The sequence below is a fragment of the Mustela nivalis genome (genome assembly GCF_964662115.1).
Source record: "Mustela nivalis genome assembly, chromosome: 4".
NCBI lineage: Eukaryota > Metazoa > Chordata > Mammalia > Carnivora > Mustelidae > Mustela > Mustela nivalis.
The window spans coordinates 2,217,955-2,245,311 of record NC_139023.1 but is presented as its reverse complement, the minus strand read 5'-3'; the positions used below and the strand labels follow the sequence as shown (position 1 = coordinate 2,245,311).

At 37.8% G+C, this 27,357-nt stretch overlaps 1 protein-coding gene and 1 long non-coding RNA gene across 3 annotated transcripts in view; one reads left to right on the top strand and one right to left on the bottom strand.

Annotated features, from left to right (window-relative positions):
* CFAP299 (cilia and flagella associated protein 299) overlaps nt 1-27,357 on the top strand; it is a 598,310-nt gene that overhangs the window by 528,120 nt on the left and 42,833 nt on the right. The window lies entirely within an intron of this gene.
* LOC309862545 overlaps nt 5,494-27,357 on the bottom strand; it is a 531,010-nt gene continuing 509,146 nt past the window's right edge. The window contains exon 3 of the long non-coding RNA XR_014310570.1: nt 5,494-5,506. This is a non-coding gene — a long non-coding RNA (uncharacterized lncRNA). The remainder of the gene's footprint in view (nt 5,507-27,357) is intronic.

Below are 27,357 nucleotides of genomic sequence, written 5' to 3'. Positions count from 1 at the left end.
TCTCAGGGTCCGGGGTCAAGCCCCACATGGCCAGGTTCCCTGCTCAGTGGGGAGCCTGCTCCTCCCTTTCCTTTTGCTTTTCCCACCGTGCTCATGCCTGTTCGCTCACTCTCCCTCAAACAAATAAAATCTTATTTTTTCCCCACACTGTTTGCAGAATTGAGAGAAGGCAGAAGTAAGGACAGAGGCTGTGGGAGGCAACGTGTTAGCTTTGTCCGTTCTAGTCGGTAACCCGAGCTCTGAGTTTTCTGATAACGTTGGTCCAAGCTGTGGTTCTTAAACTTGACCACGGCCCCGAATCACCTGAAGTGCCTATTAAAGCCGGATTTCTGGCCCTGTTCCCAGCAGCCCTATCTCACGAAGCTGCTCCCTTCCAAAGGCCATGCGCCAGACAGCGGAAAGTCTCCAAGCAGCCCTGTGCTGACTTTGGGACACATGGACCCTGCCCTGGGGATGTATGGCTCAAAGCAGTCAGGTCGCCACCCTTCAACGCAGACGTTTCCTACAGGATCCTCTCCTGTGGAGATGTGGACAGTGTATTTCTGTTTGTGATATAGTTGCCTCTGTGGTGCCCATCTAAAGCCTGGCACTGGGCAGGGACTTACTAAAAATTTATTCCATGTATATTTGAATGAAATGAGTAATTTTTAATGAAGGAAATCTTCAAACTGATTTTGAAAAATTTCAGGAATGAAGTTTTTACTTAAAATATTTACTGGGGCTCCTGAGCAGCTCAGTCCTTAAGCGTCTGCCTTCAGCTCAGGTCATGATCCCAGGGTCTTGGGATCAAGCCCTGATCGGGCTCTCTGCTCAGTGGGAAGCCTGCTTCTCCCTCTCCCACTCCCCCTGCTTGTGTTCCCTCTCTCACTGTGACTTCCTCTGTCAAATAAATAAATAAAATCTTTAAAAAAATTTTTTTACTTATGGTGTGCCTGGGTGGCTCAGTCCGTTAAGCATCTGACTCTTGATTTGGGCTCAGGTCATGATCTCAAGGTGGTGAGGTGGAGCCCTGCATAGGGCTCTGAGCATGGAACCTGCTAAAAATTCACTCTCTCCGTCTTTCCCTCCCTCTTCTCACGTGCCCTCCCTAAATAAACAAACAAACAAACAAATAAAATCTTTTAAAAAATAAAATGAAATAATAAAATGTTTACTTAAAAACCATCTTAGCATTGTGGAAAACAATTTTGATAAAAGAGAAAAGTTGTATATTAATTGCTTTTACTTAGGGTTGATTTTCATTTTGTTATAACTCTGGGTTTCTGGCCCAATAATTTGAATCTGCTCTGGCTATTAATTAATACTATAGCAATTCTGTCAAAAGGTTATTATGTTGTATTTTAAGTCTGGATTTTTGCTGCTGATTCACAAAATTTGCTTTGGTGGTAGGACAGAGTTTTCAGTAGATTTGAAACTGTCAGATAACTTGAGAACCTTTTCATAAGTGTTTCCAAATCAAATTCCATCTCACAGCATGAAGTAAAAGTTAGAAAATAATTAAAATTTTAGTATAAGCTTGTTTTCGATGTTTTCATAAGTATCCAAGAGTATAGGGTATGATACATAATGTCTCTGCATTTCCTTCTGGTGTTAGTATAGAAAGGGTTTTCTTTATATTATTGGATTCCCAGTTGGTTCCAGTTTGTTACATAAAAGGAATGCATTGGGCCATGGGACACAGCAGCTTGCGCTTGAACTTTAGAACTTCAGCTGTCAAAATGCTCATAAAATTAAATTAATTTCATCTCCAATTTTAGGAAATTGAATGAAACAATGTGATACCAGTTTCTTCAAACAATATGGGATTTCATTTTTAAATATTACAAAATGTCAATAAATGTCAAAACCAGGACATTTTGAAAAAATCAAATTGATCTTAAGGACTTTGCTGTAAGGAGAGCCATCTGTGTATTGTTCTGCATTTTCCCTACCTCTACTTTTAGGAGTGAAGATGGGTCATTTTAAAAGAACTAAATAGGGGCGCCTGGGTGGCTCAGTGGGTTAAGCCGCTGCCTTCGGCTCAGGTCATGATCTCAGGGTCCTGGGATCGAGCCCCATATTGGCTTTCTGCTCAGCGGGGAGCCTGCTTCCCTCTCTCTCTCTGCCTGCCTCTCAGTGTACTTGTAATTTCTCTCTGTCAAATAAATAAATAAAATCTTTAAAAAAAAAAAGAACTAAATAATTTAGTTCAATTTGATAATATGTCAGTTTGTATCCATGGACTAACTTGAGAAGAATGAAACAGAACCCTGATTCAATTATGTCTGATCCTTAACTATTTCTGTAGGAAGATCCAGGAACATATGAAGATTTCACACCCAATCCTAAGCATGTTCAACTGAGTAGTCAAACTGAGCTGAGTTTTCCAGAGTATTTGGTTCTTTGCCTACCTTTCCCACATTAGCAGAATTAGATGTTATTTAGCCGTAGAAATGACAGGATGGTGTATTTATTTAAACCCTTACATATACACACAAAAATATAGTAAAGTCTTATTAACATATTAATATAATTCTGAGTCATTAAAGTTCAACCACCTATAAATTTGTGAAGACACAACAGAAGGAAGGTTAATTTGGTGACAAATCTAAAAACACTATACCAACATTGCTATTCTTTTAACTCTCAGCATGTTTTTTCTCTATTTTTTATATTTATATTGGATTTTTACTTATTTTTTTGCTTAATAATTTTTTCAGAAACACTATGAACGAGATAAGACTTTCAGCTGTATAATTCTATGCATGATCGCACCTTACAACCCAGTAACATATGCATGCATCTCTGTACCGAAATTTAATGACACAGAATAATGGTACTTTCTTAAGTTGTATAGCTTCTTCAGTCATAACTCAGAACTCAAGCTGTCATTTCCCTCTCCCAAATAAAGAAAACAATAAGCAAGTCCAAAACAAAAAAACAAGTCATTGGGTATGCCAACACACTGTCTCATTAGTTCCCATAATCTCTAATTCATTATCCTCCAGCTGACTGGAAGTCTGCATTGTCAAACCTTTGCGGTTTTCCTGTTTAAGCTGTAGAGTATTCTGGGTGCCTAAGTCCTTTGACTATGACACACTATCAAGAAAGTGAAGAAAAATGAACATGGAACAAACAGGAAGGGAAAGGAAAGGAAACAACGTGAAAGGCAAGGGAACGGGAAGAAGAGAGCGAGGGAGGGAGGAAGGCAGAGAGCGGGGGAGGGAGGAAGGCTGGAGGTTTACTGAGATGCCTGGAAGAGATCTCAAACCTTTTCATTTCATGTGTGAATACATGAAATGAGCCCATTAAACAATAATTTTTGCCGTGGTTCTTCAACTCATGTTAATTAAAGCCACTTTAAAAACATTTGGGTGAAATACTCCATAGTTGGCTAATCGACCTGTAATAGATGAGAACAAAACTAGAAACTTTCTCAATTTCCTGGAAAGGTTTATTTGCTTTATTTTCCAAATGCCTCCTTCATGTTCCTTATAAATCTAGGCTTGTCCCGTTAGTTTTCAAGGAATACATATGACTCCACTGATACAGAACCAGACAATTATGCTTGGGTCTTTCTGTAGTCAGTCTCCTTGAATGCTCTCTTAAAGAAAGCTAGTAGCGATGAGAACTGTCACAAAGAGATTTAAGTCACTCTTTCTGTGCAAGGCATATAGGATTAGCCCCTAGTCTCAACTTGTCTAAAGATGAACATGAGCTGTTTAGCTCATCTGGGAAGCAGCTGTGCAAAACTATGGAAGGCAGTGGTAAGAAAAAACCACTATTAGGTAAACAAAAGTAACAGAAAGATGGTGAAAAGGGTAAAGAAGTAAGAAATTAGAATCCATTCAAACAAAACTTTTGGATGAATGAGGGAGAAAGTCTTTTCCTGCCAACCTAGTAAATGTTTAATCTGGAAAAGCATGCTTCCACATCTGGCTTATATTTTATATTGCAAATATTACTTCTTTCATTTTTTTAATTTTATTTTTGATGTAAATGTTGGTTTGTTAACAAAAATAAAATAAAATAAAAATCAGTGGAGAGATGTGGTATTACAAATGCTAAGTATTTCAAATAAAATATTCAAAATACAAACTGTTACCTGCTCTCAAACATAGGCCAACAAAGCCTCTAAAGAAGAAAAGTGAAAATATTGGAAATAATAAACATTTATATTATTTGAATTTGAGTCACCCAATATAGTAAATACCATGGAAAAACTCCCCAAATGACCGGAGTAGTTATTTTGTGATTCTTGCAATTCAGTATGATTCTCAAAGTGGGTATAATTTATTTAAAGAAAAAAAGGAAGTAAAAACGATTCACTTACGTTTATTTGTTTGAGGACAATATCGTAATGTTTGAAGGAATAAGCTAGTTCCAAAATGAATTATTGCTTAATTTTCTGAGCAACGACTCTGAGGACTGCTACTCTTCTACTTGTTGAGTCAGCCACGTGACTTAGCATGCGGCCTCCCATGGCTTCTTGGCCCTTCTTTCCAGAGCTTGGAGAAGTCAGGTCAGGTGTAAGGCCAGTAGCTCCACGAAAGAAAAGATAAATGGGATAAATTAGAAGTCTGTGTACCTGGGAAGAGAAACAAGTACAATTGAGTAATAATTTTTCTCTGTTTCTGCTTGTAGTAATAAAGATAATAACTTACATTTGTGAGTTCATAGCACATTTTCACAAGCTTTGTGTCATTTTCAGGATCTTCACCCATACATTTAATTTCAACACAATGACTCAGAATAATATAATGTTATAATAAAATATCTACAACGTACTATAGGAACACAGATTAAGATGTGGTTAATTAAACATTTGGGGAAGTACAAGAAAGGTTGCTGCTGCCAAAAAAAAATAATAATTCAGTTTGTCCTTGAAAAATGAGTAGGAGTCTTCCCATAAGAGTAGTGGAGGATTGGGTATTCTAAGTATGAGCAGAAACATGAGCAAACATGACATGAGTAACTGATACCTCTTTAGCTATCTCAACTCCATATATAGATAGATAGATAGATAGATAGATCTGCATATCTATCTATCTATCTATCTATCCATATATATATATCTCATATTCTAGGACTGAGTTCAAATGAAATATAATACACCTAGAGAATGAGCAAAGTAGCCTGTCAAGAGGTTCCTTAGAAGGTATCCCAAAGCAGTTTCTATCATTGCAGGAGAAGCTAAACCTTTCTAAAACTTTGTCATGAAATTCAGTCATTATATATTAATACCTACAGCAAGTTAAGATATGCCTGGCATTGAGAACTCAGCAATGGGCAGTAAAAGGTTAACTTCTCTTGGACTCATATTCTGTAGGTAAGAGAGACCCAAGAAGAATTGGGTGTATCCATCAGCATTCTTAGTTGCAGACAGCAGTCTCTTCTGAGGCTCGTTTAAACACAAAGAGATTTAATGAGGCTATAGGAAGCTCAGGGAATCACTAGGACTGAGGAAGCAGACATACACTGAGTTTCCTCACCACAGCCACACTGCAGAACTGAGCCGGCAGAGAAGCTGCAGCCTCCAGCAACAAGCAGGAAACTACACTATCCGGAAGCTTCCACCACAGTGAGCGACTCAGGGACATGCTCCTTGTGCAACAATCAGGAGCCATATTATCTGGAATCTTCTGCCACACCCGACGGCTCTGACATTGTGCCTTCTCTGCCATAATCTATTTGAGCAAAATTGTTCCTCATGCTCTGTGTCTCTCCCCACATAACTGAGTTCCAAATTAAATTCTGTGAGAGCTTCTGATTGGTGACTATTAAATCACGAGAAAAGCCCGTCGCCAAGGAAACCTTGGAAAAGTAGATTATAGCTCTCCCATCTCTAAGTACAGGAGGCACATCAGAAAGGGGTCACACTGAGTACTGGGCAACACAATCCGGGGTATCTGACAAAAGTGGTGAGTAAATCGCATGGCTTACAACTTTTTTTTTTTTTTTAACATTTTTACTTATTTGAGAGAGAGACAGAGATAGAGAGAGCACATGAGTGGGGAGGTTAGGGAGAAGCAGGCTCTTCAGTGAGCAGGGAGCCTGACGCAGGGCTTGATCCCAGAAGCCTGGGATCAGGACTGGAGCCTAAGGCAGACGCTTAAGCGACTGAGCCACCCAGGCGCCCCAACTTACAACGTTTAATCAGTAATTGTACGGAAATGAGCTGAGGGCTAAAACAGGACAAGCAGACAGGTGCTGCTCTAGATCAGACGGCGAACAGCAGCCTCTCCACAGAGGTAAAACTCAGGCTCGTTTCTAAAAGTTGAGAGTGCTTCCTACCTACCACATGAAGAGTAAGGAAAAACCGATTTCAGGCAAAGAGATCATTCAGAGCCTAGCAGTTAAAGAGCCAGATCTCTGGAACTAAACTGGGCTAAAACTGTCATTGCTCCTTACTTTATTATCTTGGAAAAATCACTCAAACTCTCTAACTTATCTTCCCAGTTTATAAAATGGGGATGATAATAGTACCTACCCAAGAAGGTTACTGTGAAGAGAGTAAGAGTTGGCATATGTAAAGCATTTGTAACAGTGACTGGCACGTACTATGTTCAAGACACAAGTTTCTATTATCACTAACTTTTCAAATATGTTAAATGTGAATTATCTCTGACATATGTCTTGAGTTGAAAAGTCCAAAGATACAAATATGAAAGTATCAACAGAAAGTTAGTGCTTAAGTCTGTCAGAAAGAACGTTACAACTAGGGAAGAGCAGAGACAAAATGTGAGATCCCCAAATTTGAGCTGTTCAGAAGAGGAGAGGAGTAGAACCCATACACTAAAGTGAGCAGGGGGGCGCGGAGCAAAAGCAGAGCACGGTCATGTCATGGAATTCAAGAGAAAGACGTATTTCAGGAAAAAAAAAAATTCAGGATTAGAAAACGGCATGAGCTTCCTCCAGAAATTAAAAACTAAACAGAACTGCCGTATGATCCAGCAACGCCACTTCTGGGTACATACCCCAAGAGACGGCGACGGGACCTCGGAGAGCTACCTACATTCCCATCTCCACTGCAGCACTACTCACAACAGCCGGGGCAGGGAAACTGGCTAAGAGTCCGTGGGCAGACGGATGGACGAAGACAGGGTGGTGTGCAAACAGTGGAATTCGCCCATGAGACAGAAAGACGTCCTGCCGTTTGTGACGGCATGGATGGACCCTGAGTGCATTTTGCTAAGTGAAATAAGTCAGGTGAGAACAAGGACTGTATGATACCATTTACAGGTGGAATCTCAAAAAGCCGGATGCACAGAAACAGAGAGACTAGAATGGTGACCCCCACGGGTTGTGGGAAGTGGGGAGGGGGACAGAGGGGAAATGTCTGAATGGTAAAACCTCCCAGCTGTAAGATGAGTAAGTCTTGAGGATCCAAGGTACAGCATGGTGATTATAGTTAATAGGACTGTATGATGCACTTGAAAGTTGTTAAGCGACTCTTCAATGTTATCATCCCTAAGATGAAATATTAATTACATGACCTTACGCAACGGTTAGCCAACACTATGGTTGGTGATCATTCAGCAACGCATAAGTGTATTCAATTTCCATACCGTGCACCTTAAACTTACACAATGTTACACGTCAGTCATAGCTCGCTAAAGCTGGGTGGAAAGGTGAAGAAGTGCCGTCTGCTGATTACTATGAACATTTGACAATGTGTGTTGTGTCTGGATATATGGAGAACATCTAGTGACCTTTATAAGAATGGTTTCTGCCATGTGGTGGTGGTATTGGGTCAGGAGAAAACTATATTGTAGTGGGTTGAAAGGTGACCTGAAGGTGAAGGAAGAGAAATAATACAGGTAGAAAATTGTAGAAATTTGATGAGGAAAATTAAATGGAGTTGAGGGTCCATATCTGGGCTCTCTACTCTGTTCCACTGGTCTATGTGTCTGTTTTTATGCCAGTACCATGCTGTCTTGGTGATCACAGCTTTGTAATAAAGCTTGAAATCAGGTAACCTGATGCCCCCAGTTTTATTTTTGTTTTTCAACATTTCCTTAGCGATTCGGGGTCTCTTCTGATTCCATACAAATTTTGGGGTTATTTGCTCCAGCTCTTTGAAGAATACCGGTGGAATTTTGATCAGAATGGCATTAAAAGTATAGATTGCTCTAGGCAGTATAGACATTTTAACAATGTTTATTCTTCCGATCCAAGAGCAAGGAATGGTCTTCCATCTTTTTGTGTCTTCTTTAATTTCTTTCATGAGTGTTCTGTAGTTCCTCGAGTACAGATCCTTTCCCTCTTTGGTTAGGTTGATTCCCAGGTATCTTATGGTTCTTGGTGCTATAGTAAATGGAATCGATTCTCTAATTTCCCTTCTGTATTTTCATTGTTAGTGTATATGAAAGCCACTGATTTCTGTACATTGACTTTGTATCCTGCCACTTTACTGAATTGCTGTAAAAAAAAAAAAAGAAAGAAAGAAAGAAAAACTAAATGGAAAGGAAAGAAATGGGGTTTATGTATATTTGCATGCAATGTGTGTGCTCATTCATGAGGTAGATGAAAATTAGTCTATTATGGAAGAGAGATATGGGAACTAAGGAAAAAGGTTTTTTTTTTTTTTTTTTTTTCCGAATAAGAGATGTAAGAGCTAAAAGGAATTGGAAAGGCAATCAAATAATTTCATCCTGTGGCATCGTAAATCAGTTCTTTTACATTTTTCTGTTATTATCACATCCTATAATGACACAGTGGATATAATAGGGAAGATGTTAAAACAGGAATGCCACCATCTGGTAGTACACCTTATGTTTGAAAAGGCTGGGCTTTGCAATCACTCAAGCCTCATTTCTAATTCTTGTTGTATCATCTCGAGCAAATATCTTGACCTCTCTGTATTGTGTACATCTATATACAAATTGGTAAATAATACCTTCCTCAATTGGTAGCGAATCATATGATCAATAAGGACTTGCATATAAAGTACCTAGCATGAAAACCAGCCCAGAGTAGATGCTTAATATATTAAGACACTGTTAAACATTTTTATCAAGGAGTACTGAGTATCAATGAGTAATGAAGTTGAAGTTGGCATTTTTTAAAAAGTGGAATAAAAAATTTACAAAGGCCAGTAAAAATGTCAATTTCCACAGACCCTATAATGTGAACTATGCTTTGAGAAAAATGTATGAAGTACTAGGATAATTTTGGTCCTAAAACTGGACAGTGGACAGCTCTGGACCACCATAAGTAAAACCACAAAGCCCCTCATAGTAAGCAGCTGTGCACCAATCAGATGGCAAGGTTGCCTATTTGAGGCAAGACTCTACTAGGGGCATGAATAAGGTGGAAAAGGTACGTAGGAAGGTAAACAAAATACACCCAGCGCAGTATGAAACACAATTTCAGGTGGAGGGTCTGTTTTTAAAGGATCAGGCGAGAACATGTGCATGCACACGTACAAACGCGTTGCATATTAAGCGGCCGTCATTTCTGAAGGCCTTTGCTTTATCAGAGCCTTGATTGTTTTGGCAGTTCTCGGGATCTGCTAGAAACATTCTCTTCTCCTTTGGACGAAGCACTTTAATGATGTAATGGCTGTTACAAGATACTGTTCTTAAACATTCTGGGTCTTTGTCAAGGTAGAAAAGAAGTCTTTGCTCTCATATCATCCAAGGGAGCAAATATATATATTTTTAAGAAAGATATTTGGCTTCACCCTGTCATGACCGGTAGGTCTTGCCACAAGTACATGACAGCCTGTTTTATCTGCTTGGAACTTCAAACACCCATGGAAACTGGGTCACTGTGAATTTTCAACTGATTCCACTGTCTAGAATAACAGGTTTCTGGACAATAGATTTAATAATCGTTAATGGTTTATCCTCTAGGCCCGACTGTTGTCAGTTATTTGTCTAACTCTCTCATTTCTCTCAGATACAGATACCTAATTTAGCTTGAATATGACCAGAGACTAATTAAGCTTGAAATATCCAAAGAGAACTCTAAATTAAATCTTCTTTGGAAGTTTTAGAGTAGCTTTCATTTTCCTCTCAGGAATTGCCAGTTGAATTCTTCCCCTTCCTCCTCCATTGGCCAGCTAGCTTTCGGCTTAGGCTCAAGTTTATTTTCCCTGTCTCCCTACTCCGATCTCCCCATCTCTAAAATACACACTTTTGCATGTACATACAGCCTTCCTAAAAACGTTATGTTCAAGAGTGGTGATTTTAAATAGTAAAAGTGTGATTTTTTCATCTGAGTCAGGTGCCTCTTTCTTCATCATTGTGAGACACCCTCAGGTCCCATTTCTTCCATGAGAAAGGTTTGAATATTTTTCCTAAGGTGGAGAAGCAGCTTTCTTTCTCCGGGCCAGGACGGAAAGAAGATCCACCCCAACCATCTGCACATCTGCAGTAAATGCCTGGCGGAGGATGACTCCTGATTTTTAGTAATACTTTTTTAAACTGATTTAGAGAATCTCTAGTTAGGACTGCAATATATCTTCAGTCTTTGGTAAAAAAAAGAAGTGGCTGGTTTGCTAACCACAGAAGAATTTATTTCAAGAGAACATCACTTTCTCTAAGTGCAGACTTTTTGAAGTAATTTTTAAAGATGATGATAAACTACTTATCTCCAATTTGATTTTATAGCTATTCAAATCAGAGAATATATGATTTTTATAGAGTAAAATGGAATTTGTAGGACATTATGGCAGTGGTTTGTTGACTTATATACATGCATAAGTATCTGTCAGTGAGTATTGTTATGCTGCAAATAAGTTAGATTTTTAAAATATTTTAGTATAATTTCTCACAAAGCATTAAAGTATAAGAGGTCATTATAATTTACTAGATTCTTAGAATCCTCAAAGATGAGCCTTTTAAATTAATTAATTGGCAAAGACAAAGTGAGAAAATCTAAATCTTTGGCGAGATGATATTGGAAGTTTTCCTATCTTTTGGGGGGAGGGTAAACTATGGAATGTTACAAACACCTTCTGTTTGGATGACTGTTGCCACACTGGGACACCATGACCTTAGAAGTCAAATCACATCTTGTCTGCAGATGGGTCAGAGATACGAAGTTCTCGATGTGGTCCACACCCATATCATTAGTCTGCCACAGCCCAAGCAGAGATTTTTTTCAACCGGCCCAACAAAGAGCCTAAAATTCCGGGGAATTTGGGAAATGGAAAAGGGAGAGAACTAACCCTACTTATTATCCAGAGGGGATGTTTCTGGAAAAGCTTAACTTTTCTAGTTCTGTAAACTAACAGAATTCTTTGGGCTGCATTGCAAACCTAGGTATTACTTGACTGCTGACTTTTACTATTTTGACCATTTGATTATTTTAATCCACCTAGTTAATGGTCAATACATTTGAACCTAGTCCATTCAGTGGAAGAGCTAGGAAAAAAGAAAACCCGCTATTAGACCAAACTGACTGGGGAGTTTGCCCTATGGACTGCCACCTAATCCCTGCTCCCAAGCTGGGAGTGCTGAGCTGACTTTCATTGTTCCCTCTAATCATTAAAATAATTTTAACCAGAAATTATATCTGTTTTAAAGAGACTAGAATTCTAAGAACTTGGATGTGTGCGGCAGTCAGATCTCAAGTTGCATAGAAAAAAAATTGAAAGCAAATGTAGTGAACTTTCTCATACGAAATTTTTATTAGAAAATATTTTTGGTTGTAATTATAAGGATGATTTACCTTTATGAAGACAATACAGAAAGTACACAAGAGTATAAAGAAAATCAAAATCACCCATAATTTTACCATTCTGAAGTATTACTATTGTTTGGACTTTTTTCCTTTTAGTATTCCATTATGTTTGGAAATATAATTTACTGGTATTAAATTGATATCAACATAAGAACAAATATAGACATATTGCTATATAGAGATACGTACTAATATTGATATATAGATATATAGAGGGATAGATATTGAGATATATACAATTGACATAAATATTAATAATATTAAAGTTGATACCAATATAGAAACAAATATAGATAAATATCCAGATACTAATATAGAATTTTTCAAAATTTTAATCATGCTCTCATACAAAATTATTTCAATTGCTCTAAGAAAATCTGTGTTAGGATAATTATTTCAATTGCTATAAGTCCCTCAGATATATCTGGGAAGTATAAGTCAATTCACAATGAAATTCACTAAATAATTCTGATTGTAACAGACACAATAATGTAACACATAGTCATCGGTCTCAAGAAGCTTTTATTATTTCTTTCATTTATATAAAGATTCATAGAAAATAAAATTAAAATTAAATTCATACTTGATCAGGAGCATGGAGAAGCATTCTCTGAACTGTCCAAAGACATACACACTTAGGAGAAAATCTGTCATGTTTATTTGATGATATATTTCATGAAGGTAATGTTATTGTGAAATAATTCTCATAATGTGCCTGTATGCTTTATTTGTATCAACAAATGTGAGGTGCAATTAGCTAATTATCAATGAATGTAAAGAAACATAGAACAGTTTCCCAGTTTTTAATATATTGTTTTTGGAAATGTTACAGTTACTGCTGTTTGCCAAGCATGACGCTAAGTGTTACCTGGCTTAATGCTATGATGCGATTGGAGGAGTAAACATTTTTGGTCTCAGGAACACTGGATCCAGTTGGGGGAAATTGGAAGGGGAGGTGAACCATGAGAGACTATGGACTCTGAAAAACAATCTGAGGGTTTGAAGGGGCGGGGGTGTGGGAGGTTGGGGGAACCAGCTGGTGGGTATTATAGAGGGCACGGATTGCATGGAGCACTGGGTGTGGTGAAAAAATAATGATACTGTTATGCTGAAAATAAATAAATTAAAAAAAAAGAAAAACATGATCCAAATTTGTTAGTTAAAATAAAATAATCTTCAATAGACACAGTACTCCCACTCCTTTTACTTTCTATATGAAGGCCCCCATTTCTTGAGATTGGGAAAAACTGGAAAAGCTTAACTTTTCTAGTTCTGTAAACTAACAGAATTCTTTGGGCTGCATTGCAAACCTAGGTATTACTTGACTGCTGACTTTTACTATTTTGACCATTTGATTATTTTAATCCACCTAGTTAATGGTCAATACATTTGAACCTAGTCCATTCAGTGGAAGAGCTAGGAAAAAAGAAAACCCGCTATTAGACCAAACTGACTGGGGAGTTTGCCCTATGGACTGCCACCTAATCCCTGCTCCCAAGCTGGGAGTGCTGAGCTGACTTTCATTGTTCCCTCTAATCATTAAAATAATTTTAACCAGAAATTATATCTGTTTTAAAGAGACTAGAATTCTAAGAACTTGGATGTGTGCGGCAGTCAGATCTCAAAAGAAAATCTCCTGACAGTGTTTTCCCTCTGCATCTCCCTCACCTTGACTGGGGCCAAAAAAGCATCAAGTCCACCTGGAGAAATCTGCCAGAAAGTTGAAGGGACCCAGTCCCTTGCTGCAATGGAAGAATGGTTCTGTTCGTTCCCTTTGGCTTTCAGTGCAGTTTCTCTATGGCAAAGCACCCTTTCCTGCAATTTTCATTGTGTGTGTGTGTGTGTGTGTGTGTGTGTGTTGTTCTTTTTTTTTCCCCACACGTCTCAAGATTAACAGGCAAAGTGTTTTCAAGCTTTGCTCAGGAAGCCTCAAGTGTCTTTTTCGTGGGTGTTTGGATTTGTCACACACTCTTCTGTTCTCTCAACGGTCCACGATGGCCACTGAGTCAGTGTGTCATGAACTGTGGTGTTGCAGCTGAGACGCTCACGTCTGTATCCGAGGGCAGCTTGCCTGCAAGTAGTGGACAGACCCTGTAGGTTACATTTGTCAAAGCTGTGTAAGCGGCTGCAAAACACAAAGTCAATAATACTTAATTTATTTTGCTGATAGGACGTCCCAGAGTTTAAACTTTACAGACATTCTCTTGAGTTCAGGTTTTGTTCTCCCCCACTTCTTGTTTAATATTTTGAGAATATGGATTTAGCATGACATTCCTACCTGCTTAAGTAACAAGGCTTGGAAAAAAATAGCGAAGTGATCCAAGAAAGAGTTGCTTGCATGCCAGGATTTTATTCTTGCCTACTCTGCTTTGGAGATGCACCTGCGCCTACATATTAGAGCCACCGGAGGGAAAGCATTTCCTTAAGGACTGCTTCTTATTACCTCTCCAGCTCAAAATGTCCTTCGGAAATAAGTGTGCCAGCCCAATTGCCTTGTTGGTATTAGTGTACTGTGCCTTGGGTAATATTGCTAAGGTTGTTTAATTAATCAGTAGATAGATTTGTTACAGCGGTTTGCAGGTTGGATCACGTTACCCTTTGGTACTAATGCTCACCTGTCTCACCACTGCTTTACCCTTGTGTTTGACCTATGCCAAAAACCTAACTCTGATTTATTCCAAATGTTTGGAAATGCATTTTAAATATACAAACATACACATGCCTATGTGCACACAAATACACATACACGTTTGCACATTTTGCCTTAGCACCTGATTTGAATCGTCAGGTAATGAGTCCTATGCTGACACTGACATTATGCCCCCAAACTCTGTGTAGTCTCACGAATGATAAGAGATTTGTACTCCCCAAAACACCTGGACAACTTTCTGTAATTCTCAAAATTCTCCCCAATCTTACAATTGCAAAACCTGTAATCACTTACTTAAAATAAGCATTCACAGTGACGGTTGTGAATTTAAATTCTTAAACTTATCTGGTCATTTGCCTTAATTTTTTCTATGACTTGAATACTAAAAATTAACTATACTCGGTTCGGCAAGCACCAAGCTTCAGAAGGTGTCTAGGGTGGTTCATAATTGCAGTAGAAAGAGTTGAGTGTTTTCTACAAGAGTTTATCTGGATATTTGTTACAAGACTTGGTTTCCAACTTTAACACCAGATTAAAATTTGTAATTTAGGGGCGCCTGGGTGGCTCAGTGTGTTAAAGTCTCTGCCTTTGGCTCAGGTCATGATCCCAGAGTCCTGGGATCGAGCCCCGCATCGGGCTCTCTGCTCCGCAGGAGCCTGCTTCCTCCCCTCTCTCTCTGCCTGCCTCTCAGCCTACTTGTGATTTCTCTCTGTCAAATAAATAAAATCTTTAAAAAAATTTGTAATTTAATTTTATGATAATTTTAATGGTAAATTCATAATTAGTTACTCTAAACAGATAATGGGAAATTAATCTATTATATAATGGCTTAATGTCACAAAGAAATATGTATCAATAATATGTAATTTTAGAGTCCCAGAAAACCTTTAAATGAGACATTAAATATACAGTGTATGCCTTGCAGTTCCAAATTTTTCATTCTGAGAAAGTTTTTTTCATTATACGTTATCTTTTATAAACTTCAGGTGGAAAAAGAATTTACCATATTTTTAAAATTCTTATTCTCTTTCACAGATTGAAATGTTTTGATACTCTAAAATGATAAAATCTCTGTGATTTTAAAAAGCATAAATGAACTATATAAAATTTAGAAAACTGGATGTTTTAAACCCTTTAATCAATTTCAGTATTTTCTGAAATAGGCTTGCAACAGTAACATTTTTTTAAAGACTCAAATTAAAATAATTGAATTTTTTGAAGCCATAAATTGAATTCAAATAACCTGTTATTAACTATCTTTTGAATAACAATTCCTTGAATTAATTCATACCTGTTCACCAACTGATATTAACAACTAAATTAAATATGCAAAGAAAAGGTTCAAAAAAATGAAATTCATGTTTGGTCATAAAAAGTCCTCTTAGGCTAGCAGATCAGTACACCAAAGTTTACATCTGAACTTTATCTCCAAATAGACAGTCTATTTTATATAACTTATCAATTTCATTAAAACAGGTCATTGTTATTATTGGCTACTCTGTAAGTAGAATAGCCTGGGAAATATGAACTCAGTTCTCTGCAACATTTGTGCCATCCTTTCTAGTTCTCAAGACAAGCTGTCGAAAGTGCTTCCAAATTTAAAAAAAAAAAAAAAGAAAGAAAGAAAGTAATTTGATGAAGTCCCAAAAGTTCATTTTCGCTTTTGTTTCCTTTGCCTTTGGAGACATATCTTGAAAGAAGTTGCTGTGGCTGATATCGAAGAGGTTACTGCCTATGTTCTCCTCTAGGATTCTGATGGATTCCTGCCTCACCTTGAGGTCTTTTATCCATTTTGAGTTTATCATTGTGTACGGTGTAAGAGAATGGTTGAGTTTCATTCTTCTACACTTCTATAGCTGTCCAATTTTCCCAGCACCTTTTATTGAAGACACTGTCTTTTTTCCACTGTATATTTTTTCCTGCTTTATTGAAGATTAGTTGACCATAGAGTTGAGGGTCCATACCTCGGCTTTCTATTCTGCTCCACTGGTCTATATGTCTGTTTTTCGCCAGTACCATGCTGTCTTGGTGATCACAGCTTTGTAGTAAAGCTTGAAATCAGGCAATGTGATGCCCCCAGTTTTGCTTTTCTTTTTCAACATTTCCTTAGTAATTCAGGGCCTCTTCTGATTCCATACAAATTTTAAGATTGTTTGCTCCAGCTCTTTGAAAAATGCTGGTGGAATTTTGATTGGGATGGCATTGAAAGTATAGACACTTTAATAATGTTTATTCTTCTGATCCATGAGCATGGAATGATCAAAAGCTTCTGCACAGGAAAGGAAACAGTCAACAAAACAAAGAGGCAACACACAGAATGGGAGAAGATATTCACAAATGACAGGACAAAGGACTGATAGCCAAGATCTATAACGAACTCCTCAAACTCAACACACACAAAACAGATAATCATGTCAAAAAATGGGCAGAAGACACGAACAGACACTACTCCAATGAAGACGCACAAATGGCTAATTTGTATGTCTTTATGTCATCATCAACCAAGATGAACACATGAAAAAGTGTTCATCATCAATAGCCATCAGGGAGATTCAAATCAAAACCACATTGAGATACCACCTTAAACGAGTTAGAATGGCCAAAATCAACAAGACAGTAAACAACATGTGTTGGAGGGAATGTGGAGAAAGGGGAACCCTCTTACACTGTAGGTGGGAATGTAAGTTGGTGAAGCCACTTTGGAAGACAGTTTGGAGATTCCTTAAGAAATTAAAAATAGAGCTACACTATGACCCTGCAATTGCATTACTGGGTATTTACCCCAAAAATACAGATGTAGTGAAAAGAAGAGCCATTTGTACCCCAATGTTCATAGCAGCAATGGCTACAGTCACCAAACTGTAGAAAGAACCAAGGTGCCCTTCAATGGATGAGTGGATAAAGAAGATGTGGTCCATATGTACAATGGAATATTACTTAGCAGTCAGAAAGGATGAACTCAACTTTTATATCAACATGGACAGGACTAGAGGAGATTATGCTATTTATATTTAAAATACTTAAGCATTTATAATTTATAAATTTACAATTTATAAAATATAAATGAGAAAAATTATTTTGTTATAATAATATGTAATATTATATATTAAATAATATATATAATATGTAATATATTTTATATAATTATATATAATTATTATATAATTATTTAATATAATATTTATAATATAATTATAAAATATAATCTATAAATTATAATTTATAATACTTTATAATAACAAAGTGTTTAAGTAAACTGAAGGGGTGGCTGGGTGGCTCAGTGGGTTAGGCCCCTGCCTTCTGCTCAGGTCATGATCCCAGGGTCCTGGATAAACCCTCACGTGTCTCAGTGGGGAGCCTGCTTCTCTCTCTCCCTCTGGTATTCTCTCTGCCTGTGCTCTATCACTAGCTCTCTCTCTCTCAAATAAGTAAGTAAAATCTTAAAAAAGAAAAAAAAAAGAAAAGAAAAGAAACAAGTTGTCCCATTCTATGTTCCTGTATCTGTGATCTGCTTCATTATTTTAAGGTTTATCTTTTTCTTGGGGTTGTTTAACTTTGGGCCTTCTAATCCATCTTCTCGATCTTTTCTTCTCTAGTATTTCTTTTTTCAGCCCTTCCCCGCCTTCTTCACTCACATATTCCTCCCAATGCGTTCTGAAAAACTCCTATCCAAATACATAATTCTGACATAAATACTAACCAATTTACAAAAATTTCCACATCAAATACGAGTGAATATGTTGATTAAAAAAAAGAGAAAGAGGCTCTTATGGTTTGTCTCCCTCCCCAGTCCCATTAAACACACTGAGAGCTGCTGGAAAGGTGCGGGGGGCAGCGACGGGGCGGCTGCCGGCTGGACACGGGGAGGGCATGTGCTAGGGCGAGCACTGCGAGTGTGTAACTCTGATGATTCACAGACCTGTACCCCTGGGGCAAATAATACATTTTATGTTAATAAAATATTAAAAAAAAAAGAAGGAGAATCAAAACCTTTTCCAGCTTACTTTACTACTAACAGTATTTTGATGGATTTGGAACCCAGTATCTATTCCAAATGGTTTTTGTTTGGTTGGTTGGTTGGTTGGTTTGGTTTGGTTTTGATTTTGGTTTTGTTCTGGTTTGGGGTTTGTTTTTTGTTTTTGTTTTTGTTTTTTACCATGTATTTGTCTGTATGCTAAGAGGAAATTAAAATTGCATGCATTCCTCATCCAAACTGACATCAAGCTTAGTTTTTTAGAAAAAATTTTAGCCATAATAAGATTCTGGTCAATTCCATAAATCTCATGATGACTTTCATGTCATACTAAAGTACATCAAACCAACCTTTAAAATATATCACATATCAGGGAAAGGAAGCCAGCATTGCTTCTATCAGAATCAGCACAATGCTGTGAGAAGTACTTCAAAGGGAGAAAGATTCACAGAAAAAGAAGAGGCACCTGTTCTACATTCAAGAAACCTGTCCATTGACTTCTTTTTCATACCGTGCCAAAATGGTTTAGTCTTTGACATTATAGCAGGCTTAGAACTCAATTTCAAAAGTAGAGTTTGTCTGTAGTTGCCCAAAGGGGAAAAAAATGTATATCTTACTCTTCTGTTTGAGGAATACTGACCCTAAGATAATAAGCCAACATTATTTAATAGCTTCCTTTTTCGAGAGGGAATATTAAGTATCCAAACCCTTCAATGGAACATTTGGTTTATTGAAAATACTGAGTATACCATGGGTCTTTCAATCAGTCCATCAGGGAAAAAACAAACAGCAATCACATTTTAGTGCCAAAGGGAGAGCTAGAAACAGTGAAAATGCAAAAGATACTGAAGATACAGTGTCTCTTCTAGGGCAAGATCTTATTCTGTCTCCAAGGCATAATTGACATGTAGGCTGCAGTTAGAAAACACTTAAGCACGAAATTACCACTGCACTCTGCCTTCTACCCATTCCACAGAAGGACAGGGGAGGGTCTGATGGGCAGAGCCAGTGAAGACAGTGCTTTTCCACACCCACATGACCTCAGACAGACCCAGAAGAACATGAATTCCTCAAAATCCATCCTTAATCTTATCTGGGAACACAATTTCCTGTGATTCTCCAAAGGAAATGTTGCGACAGCCAATGGAGCCCTCCGTGAACCAGACCACCTCCAGCTAATGGATCCAGGAAGAACCCAGAGGTGTGAGTTCTGGGGCTTCTTGAATCTTTTGGTAGACTCTACAAGCAGCAGTCAGGGATAAAGTGTCAGGGAGCACCGTGAAGGGGAAAAATAGGAACCAGGGATAGTACAGGTCTTGGTGCAGTCTGATTCTCCACCCATTGAGGACTACCTCCTGCGGGTGGTCCCCAGCACTAGGAACCACGGAAAGGCACTGAGACATTTTTTTAGAAAGGCTCTCCCAAGCATGGGGTTCTCAGAGATATAAGTCCTGGTTTCCTGCCCCGAAGCACAATACTGTCAGAAAGAAGAGCTGGAACCAAGCTTGGAAATATAGTGAGGATCCAGGTAGGAAGAAAGAAAGACTTAACAGTAAGAAAGAGGGGAAAATTTGGGAGGCAGCAAAGGAGAAATCCCAAATGAGAAGAAAAATGAACATTACACATGAAGCGCAGCAGAGACCAGCCAGGCTGGTCTATTGGAAGGTGAGCTGAGGAATTATGGTGGGTCCTTTAGAATGGCTCCTTCGTTTTCAGTTCCAACTTCCATTTAATACACCTTCAGGTACGGTGGAATCTGGATAGCTAACGAAGACACGGCTCAGACTTCAGACAGCAAGGACTCTCGCCCAGAGACGGGCTGTCCTGCTTCAGTGTGGAAGTGACTTTGTGGAGAAGAGGCCGCTGGTGTGTCCTATGGCTGAGGAGGTAGAGAGAGCTGTAGATGCAGCTTCCGCCCGGGGAAGGAGGAAGCCTGATTTTGGTAGAGGCTAAGTCAGGCTGGAACTCACAGCTGTAGGAGGAGTTCCCCTCAGCTGGCATGCAGTCTCTTTTTTTCTTTTTTTTCTTTCTTTCTTTCTTTTTTTTTTTAAACTTTAATCAGTTTATTTTGACATATAACCTACATGCAGAGAAACTTCCTGACTGTGAAGTGTGCAATTCACGAGTTTCAGCAAGAATACAGTATGCAAATGACTATGCAAAGACCACCTCGATGAAAGCATAGAGCATTCGCCTCATCCACTAAAACGTAACCTTTACCCTTTGTAGTGGATCCCCAGCCCCCGCTCTAGCCCCACTGGTCTGCTTTTTTGGTACTATAGTACTTCTTTCTCTTAAAATCCCTATAAATGAAATTAAACAGAAAATAGCCTTCGGGTTATGGCTTCTTTCGCTTGGATTAGTGCTGTTGGCAGTCCATCTGTGCTGATGATGGGCCAGTGCCTTATTCTTTGTCCTTGCTCAGCAGTGTTTATGTATGTATATAGGTACCTGTGCCTATATACATACAAATATGTAAACACACACATACACCATCAGTTTGCTCATTTATCAGTTGATGGACGTTTGGGTTCTTCCCAGTTTGTGGCTAATTTGAATAGAAGGGACAGGAACATACACAGTCTTTGAGTGGACATAAGTTTTCATTTTCCTTGGGTAAATACCTACCCGCAGGATTGGTGAATTCAGTAGGCTCATGTTTAACACTGTAAGAAACCGGCCAGACTGTTTTCCAGAGACAGTGTAACACCTTTCACGTCTATCATCTTTTACAAGTTTCTTTTGCTCTACATTCTTGCCAACATTGGTATTTTAACTCTTTTTAATTTTAACTATCCATGTGCATGTGCGTGTCAACTCTTTTAAGCTCAGCACTATTGACATGTAGAGATAGAATTTTTTGTTCTGTCCATTGTAGGATGTTTAGAGGCGTTCCTGTCCTCTGCCTGCCAGAGGCCAGTAGCAGCCCTCCAGTTAGAATGACCAAAATTGTCTCCAGACATTGCCAAAATTCCCCTGGAGGTAAATACACTCCTCCCTGCTGAGAACCACTAATGTAGAGGTACATCACTGTGGACTTAATTTACATCTCTGTATTGACCCATGGCAGCGAACACCTTTGCTTGAATTTATCTATAGGGCTCTCCAGTTTATCTGTTTCCTCAGGCTTCGACAGTTTGTGTCTTTCAAAGGATTTGCCCATCTCATCTAAGTTAATAAGTTTTATTAACTTAAAGTTGCTCATAATATTTCCTCATTATCCTTTTTGCTATCTGTAGGGTACATCTCTTTTTTCTTGTCAAACCAATAAGTCTTCTCAATTTTATTGATACTTTTAAGGAACAAGCTTTTTAATTTCATAGATTTTCTCTTCTGTGTTCTGTCTTCCAAGTATTGGTTTATACTTTCATCTGTATTATTTCCTTCTTTTCTTAGATCATTGATCTTAGACTTTTTTTCCTTTTCTAATATAAACATTTGTCCCTGTAATGTTTCTCTAAGCACTGCTTTAGTATCCTCCTACACATTTTCACATATTTCTACTTTCATTTAAGTATTTTCTAACTGTTGTGATTTTTGCTTTCGCTGTGGGTCATTTAAAAATATTTGGAAGTTTCTCTCAATTATCTTTGTTCATGAAGTGTCTTTATTTCACATTCATTTTTGAAGGATATTTTCATTAAATATCGATAGAATTCCAAGGTGGCAAGATTTTTGAAATACTTTAAAGATGTCACTCCAGGCGCCTGGGTGGCTCAGTGGGTTAAAGCCTCTGCCTTCGGCTCAGGTCATGATCTCAGGGTCCTGGGATCGAGCCCCGCATCGGGCTCTCTGCTCAGCAGGGAGCCTGCTTCCCTCTCTCTCTGCCTGTCTCTCTGCCTACTTGTGATCTCTGTCTGTCAAATAAATAAATAAAAATCTTAAAAAAAAAAAAAAGATGTCACTCCATTTTTTTCTAGCATACATAGTTTCTGATGAGATATTGTCTACCACCCTTACCCTTTTGTATATCTGCACGTGATGTATCTTTTTATCTGGTTTTAAATATTTTTCTTTTTGTCACTGATTTTCCACAATCTGATGTATTTTTTCATAATTTGGGATACATTGGTGCTTTGTTGGATTTTTTTAGTGTTTGATCTACTTGAAGTTCATCGAGCTATAAAGCCATGGGTTTGTAGTTTTCATTAAATTTGAAAAAAATTAGGCCTTTATTTCTTTAAGTATTTTTTTCTGAACCTCCTTTCTACAACTCCCCTGGGCTCTCCCTCTCTCCCCTCTCTCCTTCTAGGACACCAATAAATGCATGTTAGCTCACTAAGCTTCTGTTATTTGGTGGGGGTGTGGGGTGGTGGGGGAGGAAGTTTCTACTGACATGTCTTCAAGTTCACTATTTATTTTTCTTTTTGCAGTGTCTAATCTTAATCCCCTCAAATGTAGTTTTAAGTTCAGATACATTTTTCCTCTGAGATTTTATTTGGATTATTTTCATACATTCCATGTTCTCTTCTTACCACATACATTTTTAAGCATACTTATAAAATACATACTCGCTACTTTATAACTGTCTCCTAGTCTCATCATCTTTGTCATTTCTGAGTCTATTTCCATTAATTGATACTTTCTTCTGTGTTGTAGATTATATCTTCCTGTTCCCTTGTATATCTAGTATACTAATTGGATACTGGACATGATATCACATTTTTGGATTCTGGATATTTTTGTATTCCTTTAAAGAATGCTCCTTTGTCCTAAAATGTAATTAAGTTATTTAGAATCAGTAAGGTCTTTCTGACACTTTTTTTTTTCTTGTTTTGTTTTTAACATTTAATTAATCTATTTATTTTAGAGAGAGAGCGTGAGTGGGGGGAGGAGGGGGAAGGAAGGGGAAAGAATCTCAAGCAGACTCCCCACTGAGCACAGACCTTAATGCAGGAGTCGATCTTATGATACTGAGATCATGACCTGAGCTGAAACCAGGAGTCAGATGCCCAACCGACCGAGACACCCAGGTGCCCCATGACACTTGTTTTTAAGCCTTGTTTGGGCAGATGCAGAACAATAAGCAGGAGAATATAAATCATAAAAGATAACGACAGTCAAGCTGGAAGCCCAGTTCTAACTTAATGTAAAAGTAAAGATGGAACTATTATTGATTTTTGAGAAGATAGAGGGTACAACATAAGGAATTAAAATCTGGGGTGAGTTAATATGTCCCATGTATTCAAGAAAAGAAAGTCTAGGGCCCCTGGGTGGCGCAGTGGGTTAAAGCCTCTACCTTCGGCTCAGGTCATGATCCCGGGGTTCTGGGATCGAGCCCCATATTGGGCTCTGCTTAGCAGGGAGCCTGCTTACTGCTCTTTCTCTCTCTGCCTGCTTCTCTACCTACTTGTTATCTCTGTCTGTTGAATCAATAAATAAGATCTTTAAAAAAAAAAAAAAAAAAGAAAAGAAAAGAAAAGAAAGTCTAGAATTAGGGAAACCAGCTAGGAAGTGAATTAAGTAGTCCAGGTGTTGCTTAATAGTGATGAGCCTAGAATAGTAAGAAGAGAAAAAATGGTTAATATGAGCAAGATTTGTAAGGAAGAAATGATTTGAAAAGTATGATAACAAACTAGATAGAATTAGAAATGGAAAGGGAAGGGTTAATGACTCCAGGGTGATACTGAAAGAAATGAGCAAGGGAAACTAACTTTCAAGGGTAGATGATAAGTAAGTTTTGGACTTTTGTTTTGTGATGAAGGTGAGCACATCCAAGTAACAATGTCTGGGGGGCTGTTGAAAAATAACACAGTTTCACAAATAATAGATATGAGCAGGAAGCCTAAGTCTGGACAAAAAGAGACATGGTGAATATGGATGAGTTTAGTTGCTTTTTAAAGGTATTATGGTACAAAATCCTATCCTCATGTCAATCTTATTTTAGCAAAAGAAAAACTAATAATATTTTCTCTGTTTTAGATTTTGAATGCCTCTTGGTTTCTAGATTTGAAAAGGAATTAGAAATATCATAATAACGCAAGGGAAGCTATTCTTCTGTGTAATTACTTACACAAGTATTGGAAGCCTCACATAAAGTTGTTGTGTTTGAGGGAACTCCAGCCCATATTCTTTACCAGAATTTTGGCTAACTTTCAGGTAAACAAGCCTCCAAATAGTTTAATAGTCACCACCAGCAGTTGCCAGGCTAATGCTTTCATTTCCCTTCATGGCACATTTCCCAAAGAATCTGAGCCTTTCGTGTCTTGAGGAAAGATTTCATACAGCAGAAGTAGGCTTAAAAACACAATAGATTATTATTTTGTTTGTTCATGATACAGACAACTTCCAAGATACATCGCACAATTTTCTGTTCTCTACAAACAATTTCCTAGAGTAACAACCCATTCACTAATGCTCTTCAAATTAATCACTAGACGGAACACTGGAAATCACCTACTCCAGATGCTTTATTGAGTAGAGGTAGAAATTGTTGATGAGAAGGTATAATTCAGATTAATGACCTAGTTACAAGAATTAAGTTTCTTGATACTCTGTCCGGTGCTATATGCTGTATCTTTAGCTCTGCTACCTTGCAAATGTTTTTGAAAAACTTCAGGAAGAGGCCAATCAAACATGATTTTCTTGATTAATTCCCCTTTACTGTCAGTGTCTTATTTTGTCCTGGTTTTCTATTGCACTCATAAAGCAGCTGGGTAGCCCTGTATAATCCACTAATTGGCCTATAGTGATTCAGTCCATTTCACAACACCTCTAAAACAAGTATTTTGCTTATATCTCTTTTGTTACTACATGCCTTGATTCTAATTATGACATAAATTTCTAGTTTTTATGGCTATGAATAACAAAGCAAATTTTCTTCCCACTTTATTTTTTAAATCTGTTTCTTTATTTCAATTGTCAGTTTTATTATTTTCTCTTATTATTATTTCAGTCCCATTTCACATGATTTTTATTTTTTAATTTTTTTCTTCATTTTATTATTTAAATTCAATTAGTTAACATGTAGTATGCCATTAGTTTCAGTTGTATTATTCAATAATTTAAGGGGTTGGGGGGGGTGTTTTTGTTTTTGTTTTTGTAATCTCTACACCCAGCCTTGGGCTTGAACTCATGACCCAAGATAAAGAGTCACATGCTCTACTTCCTGAGCCAGCCCGGCTCCCTTCTCCCCACTTTAAAAGTAGAAAAAGCTAGCGAATGGTAGATTTTGATTTATGACTTAATCATATCAAGCTTATCTTTGTAGACCCCAATTTACATAAGATTTCTATTCCAGAAGTTCGCAAACTGGCTATGAGAAACATTTATATGTTACCAACAGTGTTATATATTGCAGTTAGGTAAATTCAATAATACCATTATTTCTGGTGTGTGTGTGTGTGTGTGTGTGTGTGTGCGCGCATGTGTGTCTGAGTGTGTAAACTTTTAATATCAAACTGGTAACTATCTTTTCTTTATACTACTGGTTTGTAAAACTTTTTTATTACAAGTTCTAATATTTGTTGTCAACAATACCTCTCCCCCACCCCAAAAGAAAGGGATAGTTTCCCACTGTACCCAGGCTGCCCAATCACAGTTCCAGTCGAGGAAGAGGAGGAGAAGGAGGGAAGAAAGGAAGATGGACTCTCACAAATCTTACAGTTTGCTGTTCGGGTTGTTGCTGGATTCAAGGAAATGTTTCTGAGGATGTGAGTTTTATTTACAGGGTTAATCTGTAAGGTAGACCCAAGTGAAAGGTTTGTGGACTGTGATGGTAGGTGAGGAGTCTGGCGTCAGTATCAGCCCCTCTTTCAATCAGGACAGTAAAGAACAGACTGTGTAACTGTTAGTTATGAGGTGAATGGGCAAAAGCCAGGGACTGTCTGTGGACTGCACAACTTGGCACTAAATCCAAAACCCTGAGGACCTGAAATTATTTTCTTCTTACTATGCCAGTAAATGCACATTTAGTTCTAAATACTAGTTCCTAAAACATGCTACAAGTTGAGCAAATTACCAAACAGGGTATTCATAGTCAGATGGTTTCTAGATTCCACAATTCAGGTTTTAATCCAATATATTATATCAGTATTTTAGCCTCTATATGTTTTAATAACCATGTTGAATTACCATGCAACTCTCTAACTCAACTTATTGGACAAATGTGGTACATGAAGTTCAAGAATTTAGCCCCTGGTCACAATCATGTCTAAGGCAGAAATGTAGTCATCTGCAGTTCTCAGCACATTATAATTCAAATGGGTAGAATTTTCTGTTACAGTTTCAGGCTATTGCAATGTTTTCCATTTTCCACCATCAGTATGAGATCCTCAGGTAAAGCTGAATTATCCATTACTTAAAGTTAAGCAGTTTTTTTCATTTTCCAAGCTACATAAGAAACTGTTTTTTCTTGAGTCCATGACTCACAAATTCAATATGTTTGATTTCTTTACTAGGTAGACACCATTTTCTGTTGTTTTCAGTCCAAATTTATCTGGTTCACATAGACTCAGTACACTGAGTTCATTTGAGGAAAATGTATTAATTTCTATTATTTCCAGGCCAGTGTCATATTCTACCATTACGAAGATCACCATCCAGATAGAATTAAAGGTGGCTGTAATTTTCTCACATGAACCCAGGTGCCTGAGGTGCCAAAAGTTGGATAACCACATCATTTGCATGGTCAGGGTTTTGATGTACCCCTGTATGTATGTGCCTCTGGGAATACCCCATAGTAAAAATTTGGACTTGCAAAACCTCCTTTATGAAAAACACTACTCTTTTTTGTTATTATACAACATTTATATATTATATATTATTACACATTTTGCATTGTAGTCTGTTCATCTATTTGGAAATGAGTTAAAATAGAACTATAAATTTGCAAGTTAGAACCCAAATTAATCTTGCTGCCCTCTGATTTCACAGGCATTGTTGTTTGTTTGTCTTAATTGAAGTATAGTTGTCTTGCAATGTCGGGTGTACAACGTAGTGTTCTACACGTCTGTATGTTACGCTATGCTCACCACAAGTGGGGCTACCATCTGTGTCAGTATACAACACTATTACAATATCATTGATGATTTTCCTTGTGCTGTACCTATTATCCTCAAACTGC